This window comes from Rhinatrema bivittatum, chromosome 4, assembly GCF_901001135.1.
Source record: "Rhinatrema bivittatum chromosome 4, aRhiBiv1.1, whole genome shotgun sequence".
In the NCBI taxonomy this organism is placed as follows: Eukaryota; Metazoa; Chordata; class Amphibia; order Gymnophiona; family Rhinatrematidae; genus Rhinatrema; species Rhinatrema bivittatum.
Genome location: NC_042618.1, coordinates 457,152,119 through 457,162,522, shown reverse-complemented (window position 1 = coordinate 457,162,522; position 10,404 = coordinate 457,152,119).

Sequence of the window (10,404 nt, the reverse complement as noted above, 5' to 3'; positions counted from 1 at the left end):
ATTTCCAAAGCGTTGAATCAAAAGACCTTTTTTCCTGGTGATCAGTGAACAGCATAGGTGAAGAGAAGTGTTGAGGTTTTTGAGAGAAGAACCCCGAAGATTTGAAGATTTTTGCAGTTGGGTTACAGTTTAGTAGTTTTGACCCAGTTTGGGATGTTCTCTAAAGTTTTTCCACTTTGACCAGCCTATGCTGCAGCTACACTTTAGTTATCCTGTCCTTCAAGAGGAGGGTGTTTTTGCTATGGATGAAGGTGCAAGAGAAGGGAGACTGTTGAGAAGACCTAAAATAGACAAGCAAACCATTTTTTAATACTAATAATCTTTTTGATTTTTGTGATTTTGCCCTGGATACTATTATTTAAGCTGCAGTAAGTGGATTATTTTGAAAACCCCATTGGACTCGTGCAAGGTTTTTTACTCTGTTGTCCTAGTACACTGGTTGAATGCATGGACACTGGGGTGAGTATTTCTTTTTACCCAGTTTGATACTTTTGGTTTCTTTGTTCTCTTATATTGGACACTCTTGCATCTGGCGGTGATCACCAAACCAGAGTGTGATCCATATACTGTAGATGAGACTGACCATGCCGGAGCCCACAAAGATAGCTTACTGTCTCATCTAGACTTCAACCCAGACTCTCAGCACTCCTGGTTGCAGCTCATTGCCCAAACGAGGGATCAGCTACATTTAACTCCACCCTTCCTATAACTCTCTTGTTCCACAACTTGTAAACGCACTGATGATCTCCCAACCTAGACAGCAACAATAAACATGCTGGAGACTGGATGGGGTCCAACTCAATTTTACTGATAGATTGGAAAAGTGAATGAATAGGGTTTTTTTTAACAAATCAAACTGAAAACTGTCAAATTAATCTTCACAAATTTAAATTACAAAAAAAAAAACCAAAACGTAATAAATTTGTGACCATACTTTTTCCAGCAACCAACTCTCCATTTTGTGGGAAATATAAGCTTTGCCAGCAGGCCAATATGGGGTTTAAACACTAACTTCCCTGACCTTTGCCTGAATAAAAGCATCACTTGTGCTTAAGTCTCTGCCTAGGAAAGGATACCTGACTGTCATGTATTTCTCTGGCTTATAATTAATCCTGTTAGCCTGAAAGAGGGGCTGGGTGATCCCTAGTCAGAGGCAGGACAAAGTCAGGAGGTATAGATTTCAGCAGCCAATGAGATGATCCGCGCACACCCCCTGAGCCAAAGCCAATAGTGTAGGGACTCGTCTGTTGCTATGGGGAAAGTAGCCAATCATGTAATGATACATCATCTGCCTTTGTATGAATGTACAATAAAAGGAAGAGCCTCGTGAGGGCTCACCCCTTCTCTTGCTGCCTGCGATGAAAGCTGCCTCAAGTGTGTTCTATGCCTCCATATTCAACATCTGGTGATCCCCGCGACGTGATGATAAACTCCATGCTCATTTCGGCTGGTCATAGCTTAAGGTACGTACCGTTCAACAGATTTGCAATCGTAATATTTTTAATAAAGTACTTCTTAGTAAATTTTAAAGTATTTCTCAGCAAGTTTGTTCCCCACATTCGTGAGCATGGGCAATGATTTGACTGTACAGCAGAGGTTACATGTCAGAGAGCTGCAGAAAATAATCAATAATCATTATTTCATCACCAGAAGAAAAATAGCGCAAATCAGCCTGGGGGACTTAGAAAAATTAATAAGTGAAATAGCTTGCCGTTGCCCTTGGTATTCACAGGCTGGAACTCTAAATACCCAGGACTGGATTTTAATCGGCAATTGTCTTCATACGGCTCTCAGAGCTCCCATAAAGCAAAGATTAATCTGGCAAAAATGTACAGAGGCCATCGAACACATAGAAAAAAAAAGTTTAAAGACAGCAGTTTCAAACCATGTGCTTTTAGAAGCAGGCAGACTCAATCAGAATACCCTTCCCCCATCTTATGCTCAGTCTCCCTCAGAGACAGCAAATTCTTTGTATCAGCTCTCCATACCCACACCCAAGCCCATTCACACCTTCCCCACTTCTTTAGAAAAGCAGTCCTTGAGAACAATTGAGCCACAACCTGGCCTGGGTGGGGCGATTAGCATTGAATGTCAGCAGAAACAGCAGAAAGAAAACTTTACAGGAGAAGAATTATTAGAAGGACTTCAAGCCTTCCCCATCACAGAAAAGAACCATGAACAAAGGGGGACAGAAAATGAAATAGAACATCTGGGGACACACACTCACATGGCTCCTGTGGCTTCCTCTGCGTCCACCTCAGAGAAAAGGCCCCAGGAAACTGAAAACACTGAGGTCAGAAAAACTAGCCTTCCTCCATCTTGCCTGCAACCCCCTTCCCCCACCAACCACTCCCTGTACCCCCATTTGCCATTGCCTGAGACAGTCATTAATTCTGCATCATCAATTTGTCCAGGTAAATTACCATCTCAAACCACTGCTCCCGGTAACAATTTATGTGCCGCGGTCAGCATGGGATTTCACCTAGAACATGGAAATCTCACAAGAGAGGAATTATTGAAAGGGATTCAAGCCTCTCCTATTACAAAATGGATTAAAGAGCTGGGTGTGGCAGCAATAGAGTTGAGTGCCCGGAGTGCCATGAGCAGTGGCTATGCCCACAGGTCTTCAAAGAAATCAGCGTATAAGACCTTGGGCCAGGCAGCTGCACTCCTGCGTTACAAGCAAAGAAAATATCAATATGAAAAAAAGGATTTAATTAGACTCCTGCGTTACAAGCAAAGAAAAAATCACTATGAAAAAAATGATTTAATTATACACTTCAATGACCTATTGCAGACCAGATTAGGCGGCAAAGTAACTGTGCAGACAGTACAAATTTGGAAAAAATGGTTTCTCTTGGTCTTCGATGTTCAGTTGCAGAGGGACTGCATGCTTAAGGAGTAGTTTCTATTTGAATTCAGTTACAAAAAATCTGCATACTTTGAGAGTATTTTCCCCCACAAAGTGTATGCACAGCCTTATGTTAAAACTGTACTGAAATTTGAACAATTGCTGTGTGACTTTCCTGTGAAATGTTCACTTTTTGCAAAATTAATTTGGCTCATTTAAAATGACTCCATTTCTCTGAGATTTAAGTTTATAGCAATAGTTTGAATTGCTAGCATACAGAACTTATATTTTTACTGTGATTCTCCCTTTCAGGACAAAAGTAAATTAAAATAGTATCTGTCTGCAAGGAATCAGCAAATCCTTGCCAAGCCATTGTCTGTGGTTGATGTTATCTATTGTTAAACAATGCTATCTTTAAGTTCCTATTGACTGAAGGATTAACTCCTTGGGTGCAGTTCTTTTCTTTTGAGAAACACTGCTCCTCCCCCCCTTTACTGTCTTTCTGTTAACTCTTGCTTGCCACTCATGGGGGAGGGAGGGAGAACTTTTGAAAAGAAAAAAAAACTGGACTTAGTACTGCAGTTTCTCTCTCTAGTTTCTATATGCTATAACTCAGTACTGCAATTTCTCTCTCTAGTTTCTATATGTTATAACTCAGCATTCCTGTACTAGCCGTTCCTCGTCTCACTCTCTTTCTGTTAATCTTTTAATACTTTCAAACTTCGTTAATACTGAACTGAAATTACTGAACAGCGTGTTTAATTTCCTATTCTAATAATTATATGAAGACATTCTATTCTGATATTCCACATTGAAAGTAAGCTCAGAGTATTATTGATTGCAACCTGGAACAATAGTTGCAATCTATAAAGTAATGATGGGGTCTCCACTAGGAGGCGCTATGCTATTCTACAAGTTATATTATATTATTGTTTTAATAATTCTGTTGTATAATAGTTTTTATTTTTCAGGCCTACAGACCTTCTGTATTAAAGAAACTTCAGTTTTATTTTCTTTTTCACAAAATTTATACAGAATTCTGAACCTTAAATTTTTTACTGATAGAGGTTGCTACATCTAAAGCAATCCCTCCCAAGCCTTTTCTTGCAAATCCAAATTGATTTTATTAAATTGAATGATAGAATTGATTCTCCAAGGTTAAAAAAGTAAGAATTTCACTAATCCTTACCTTAATAAATTTTTTGCTGTATGCCAGTTTTTAATATTTTCCAGATTTACAGCCTTCCTGCCATGAGGAGATGTGAAGGTGAACACTTTGCAGTTTATTTTAACATTTTTCTAATGCCTTTTGACTTTTGACCCTTGATCTAATTTTGTTTTTGATAACTTTTTGATAAGATTTTTTGCTCATATTATGTGTTATCTGTTGTCTGTCTTGATGCCAAGAAGACTATGAATGAATATTTGCAGAATGAATATGAATATGTGTCAGTTTTGTGTAAATGAATATTTGCAGGATGAATGAATATATGTCAGTCTTGTGTAACATATGTTTAATGTAATGTCTAATATACTTGTCATTTGATTCTGCTTACTGCAAATGACTTTTCCTTTAAATGATTAATTTACACTTATTGCTATTTTACTGAATGAAAATTGATCACTGCATAAAAACTCTCTTGATAATGGGGTTACCCTCTGTTCTGAAAACTAATAATGGCTCTGCTTACTGCAGCCATTCCTTTACATGAATTTCGTCAATAATTGAACATTAAATACTTATTTGGCATCCCCTACAACACCACAGGGCAAGCCATTGTGGAGAGAGCCAATCATACGCTTAAGAGCTCTGGACCAAACAAAAAGAAAAAGGAGGGATTGCCCCTGGATTTCCCCCTAAGAAGGACTGGCTGAACAAGAACAAAGTATTGTTTACTTTAAATCATCTAAACATATCAGGTTCACATAAGACCACAGCCATGAGTAATCATTATGGGACTAGGGTTAGTCACCCACAGCCATCAGTTTTGTATAGAATATTTAATGTCTGGTATGGTCCCGTTCCCTTAAAATGGGGAACGAGGATATGTTTCTCTGCTTGCTTCCACAGGTATATCAAGCCGGGGAAAGATGGAAAGGTGTCCAGGTCTACAGGACCCGATCCCCAACTTCTCCCTGAGCCTCCACAGCCCTCAGAAGGACAGAAACCGGATTCCTTGCAAAAAGCAGCACCACATGACCTGGGGACAGATCAAGGCCCTATCCAACCAATCTGCACAACTCTTGGAACAGCAAGGCCTTGAGAAAACTCCAGAGAACTTATTAGCCGTTTTTTCTTGCCTGAATGCCAACTCATTAACAATTGTGTTCTACATCCTCATCCTCTGCCTTATTTCTCCAGCTATGGCGAATTCGATCTGCACACACGTGCCAACCCATGCCTGCGGAGAACGACTGATGCATGCTGTACCATTTAACCTTACAGTATGGACTAATTATCCTTTACAGAGAGGTTTTTATTAACTCTCCAGTTAATAATACCATACTACACATCGGCAGCCGTATTCAAGAGACTGCCGCTCTTTGTTGGGACTATGATACAGGGGATGGAAAGGGGATTCAGGTGGGAAATATCCATATTGTAACCGAACCTTTGTATTAATCACTGAACACTTACATAATTATACCACATATATGTATGCAATTGGCAGATTTCAGGATGTGCAGTGGGAGACCCAAGCAAGTACAGAAAGTATAGAGGGGATGAAGGATTTACCTTTTGTAGTTATATAGCCCAAATGATAACCAATGACATGTCCACTAATCTGTTAGGAAACATATGGATGTTATGTGGGCGTAGAGCATATATGTACATTTCCCCAAGATGGAAAGACAGATGCACTTTAGGCTACATCCTCCCCTCATACTATGCAGTCAAAAATTTACCCAAAGCAAGGCTCCGTAACAAAAGGGAGGCGATAAATAATCCCATAGGAAAGTATACAGAAACTCAGATAGCTAGAAGCCTGTTTCCCCCAATGGGGACAGCTATGAATTACAGAGATTTACACGTCCTAGCTAACTGGACGGCTGCCATATTTAATCAGACAGTCCATGCATTAAAACTACTCACAACAGAAGTTTCTCAGATTAGAGAAGTAGCATTATAGAACAGCTATACCTTAGACACAATTTTAGCTTTAAAGGGTGGTGTTTGTGCATTAATTGGATCTCATTGCTGTGTGTACATATCAGACTATAAAGCAAACCTCACACATACCATAGAGCAGATAGAAACCATGGTTGCTGATGCACCACTTTCAGACAGAATACCAGCTTCTCCATGGGATTGGCTATGGTCCTGACTCCCTGATATTTCTGGTCTCAAAAGGGTGATTTCTATTATAATGACCATAATTGTCTTAATTATCTGCCTGTGATGCTGTATTCAGTGCATACCCAACCTCATATCCATACTGAAACCTTGCTCTCAGCCCAGATACAAAGATGTCTTGTAAGATGCCTAATAGGGAATCCTGAGCCCTGCAGCGTTGGCACACCACCTGCACCAGCTCTGGGTGATATGGAGATTCAGGAGCTCATCGGCAGCTGGCACACCACGTCGAATCAGCTTTCTTCTCTCCATAATCCCCCTTCCCCTATTTCCAGCCCATACCAAGACATAACAGATTTCAGTAAGGGTCTAAAGCTTTATTGAGCTGCCTAAACAAAAACAGAAAGGGTGAGATGTGGGAAATATAAGCTTTGCCAGCAGGCCAATATGGGGTTTAAACACTAACTTCCCTGACCTTTGCCTGAATAAAAGCATCACTTGTGCTTAAGTCTCTGCCTAGGAAAGGATACCTGACTGTCATGTATTTCTCTGGCTTATAATTAATCCTGTTAGCCTGAAAGAGGGGCTGGGTGATCCCTAGTCAGAGGCAGGACAAAGTCAGGAGGTATAGATTTCAGCAGCCAATGAGATGATCCGCGCACACCCCCTGAGCCAAAGCCAATAGTGTAGGGACTCGTCTGTTGCTATGGGGAAAGTAGCCAATCATGTAATGATACATCATCTGCCTTTGTATGAATGTACAATAAAAGGAAGAGCCTCGTGAGGGCTCACCCCTTCTCTTGCTGCCTGCGATGAAAGCTGCCTCAAGTGTGTTCTATGCCTCCATATTCAACACCATTTTCCTCAGCCAATTCATTGAATAATCTGACTCTTTACTTCTCTTTACTTTGTAATTATCTCACCAGATCCTGCCATAGAAATGAAAAAGAAGTTTATCCCAAGTTACTTCTCAAAATCAGAACAAAGTCCCATAGTCCTCACTCTCCACTTTGTAGCACCTGATGGGCACTTTATCACACACTCTTCTCTGATGTTTATCACGGAGTTCATATTTATTTATATAATTTATATTCTTGCAGCATATCTCAACTTCTTCTCTTTGGAGATGAATAAGACACATCTTCTCCTCCAGTCCTTTCAAAAAGAAAGGCACCTTTCCTCTAACCAGCAACGACTGGGCCCTGGAGTACTCGGTAATTTGCAATAGGGATGTGAATCGGGTGCCCACTCGTTCCCACTTTCGGGTTCGTCTGCCCGCGGGAAAATCTCATTTTTCTGAGATTTAGTGTGCACTAACCCAAAAAACGATTTTTACGAAAATTCGGGGGGGAAAGTGATCATTTCTTTTTATATCCGATATATAACAAATTTAGAAATATCATACGATATTTCAATTCATTAGAAAAAAGATTCACATCCCTAATATGCAAACACAAAATATTACTCACAAAAGCAACCCAAGAGAGGCAGGAAGGGTGGAAAAATAGCTTCCTCCTGGTGGCAACTAAAAACATGGACAAAACACTACAGGGATAGGGCACTCTGTCTTCTTTCTTGTCCCAAGTCTCTATATAGAGAGATCCCAGAGGCCTAACCCGGAAAATAATCAACGTGATGCAGCATAAAATATGCTGCTCATAAAAGGTTAACATAAGCTTCCAGCACTCCAAACTGAAATCCACTCTGGCAGGGTTTTATAAAGGTTGGGAGCACATCATCCATGTCTCCTACATGGGGGAGCCACACCCGAACCTCTGCTTCCACCTACTCTCTGTACTTCCCCAGAATTTTGGTTTGGCCCTTCTGGTAAGGAAACCAAGGGCTCCTTGCACAAATGTAATCCCAGGGCGGGACAGATCCTTTAGCTGACACCCAGGGTACATAGGTAAGGGATATGGACCCTTTCTGCACACCTCTCTCTCATTCTCTCCATGGAGAGAAAACACAATCTGATATCCAGGGCTCGCAGTGGGGGGAGGGAGGGGGGGATAAAAATTCCAAGCCCCTTTTGCAGTGTCCGTGTCCCTCTACAAGCCATTTTTCGTCCTCAGTACCTCACGCTCATAATTTCCCCAAGTCTCTTGCTGGAAACGTCGCACATACAGTAAAGTGGTTTCCAGCTCCGTTTACTGGTGGTTGCTTTTGATGAGCGAAGAATAGTTGGTTTCATTTTTTATTTAGATAAAGTCAATAAATAATGGGACAGCAGAAAGATTAATAAACTTGTGAGCTCACTCTGTCAGCAAAGTCTCATGCCTTCGTTGGAAGCACACGTAACATTTTCTCAGTTACTCACATTCCTCAGATTTATAAGACTGAAGATGGTTCAGTCCTCTTCCAACTCCCATTTTAATTCCCAGCTTCTTCCCAAAATCTTTATTAGAAGATGTCCCAGTTCCATTCCTTTCCTGAAGTCTTCTGTAATACTTTGGCTCTCTTAGGATCAGCTTTATTTTGTGTCTATGGGAAAACCCCTTAGGGGTAGATTTTTAAAGGTATGTGCCAATTTTATAACATGTTCACGCCAGCGCACGCAAGGGGGTTGTACATTTGCAAGTCTGCGAGGCGACACAGTCGGCACTTTCCCAGTTCCCTCCCAATCCGCTCCAATTAAGGAGTGGACTGGGAGGGAACTTCCCTAACCCCCTGCCTAACCTTCCTTTCCCATCCCATCCCCTCTCCTCCCCACCCCCTAAATCTCCCCTCTTTTTTCTTTTTTTAATTTTTGAAGTTGCTGCCTCTCCGGAGCAGTAGTAACTTGCGCGCATCAGCCCGACACAGCAGCAAATGGCCGCTGTACTGGCCACCTCCAGCCCTGCCTCTCCCTGCCCCCTGGACTGCCCCTCTCTGCCCCCCAGACCACCCCTTTATCTGGGCCTGGCCCATAACAGGGGTTATGTGTATGGCTGGGTCACTTTGAAGATGTGCGCGGTGCACAGGGGATTTACAATTTGGCTGTTAGTGTATCGGGTACTAAGTCAGTACCTGATGGGCACTCTCCTCCCAATTACATCTCACTTTGAGTTCACATCATATGGTTCTTAATACCTTCAGCCCCTTTGTTTTCTGCAATGGGCAGAACTTCCATCTATGAAGATTCCTTCAATCTTCAGATTCCTCAAGAATGAAAGACATCACTCTCCAATTGTAATGGAAACGGATTCACCAAGGGTGCTCAGTTCAAAAAAAAAAAAAAAGCAAAACAAAAATAGTATTTAACTCCAAACTGGGGGAAGGGTGAAAAAACATCCTTGCTTCTCAAATGAGGAAATAGTCCAAATACAGTTGAAACTCCTCTGCATCAGGTCACTGTCAAGTCCATCCTCTGAAGGTGAGACAGCAAACTGCAGATTTTCCCTACCCCTTGATGCAGCCTCAAACAGGGACACTGCAATCCACTGCAAAAAAAGGGGAACCAAAGGTCTCACAATAGAGTTCTCAAAAATTGTCTTAAGAGAGTAAACCACCACTAAACTGGGTCAAACTGGCAGGCAGACCCTTAAGGGAAAACCAGACTCTCCTCCCTTCAATAATAAGGGGCAGGAGATTGAAAGCTCCCGTCCACAGGAAAATCCAACTAAACATCCTTGAGGATGAATGGTGCTTGAGGATGATGAACAGCTAGAACACACCATCTGCAACTCCCACATGAGGGAGCAAAAATCTAACCCTCTCTGCCTAGTTCTATTGTAAGCCTCCCCATACAGATAGTACACTTCTGTTACTGAGGGAAAACAAAGGTTTCCTACACAAAGTTATTTCCAGTTGTCTCTCTCTTCCTCTGTGACCATGTTTCTCAGAATTGGGGTCCTGCCTTGGTCTCACCTTCCAGAGCAGGGGGGCCTTTCTTATCTTTTCAGGATCCTTGTTTCCCACAATACCTGGGTTCTGAGATGTATTCCATCATCACCACTCCAAAATCCTCTCTCTCTTTCCAGCAAGGGCTCTCAGATGAAAAGCCTTTGCACTCAGTTCTCCTCTCCTCTCCGCTCTTGTGCAGGAAGAGTAAGAACTTCCTTCCAAACAAAAATGGTAAAAAAAAAAATCTTAACACCAAGTTAGTTGTTTACACAACTCAAGAGTCACCGCTGTCCAAGCACTAGGGGTGAGAAGGAATCAGCAGCTCCTCTTTCCCTATCCTACCCAAGGTCCAAGACTCAAGAAGAGAAAATAAAAAAATTCCTTGAAACAAATGTCAAAATCTTAGCGACAAACCTCTCCCACCAGGATAGGGAAA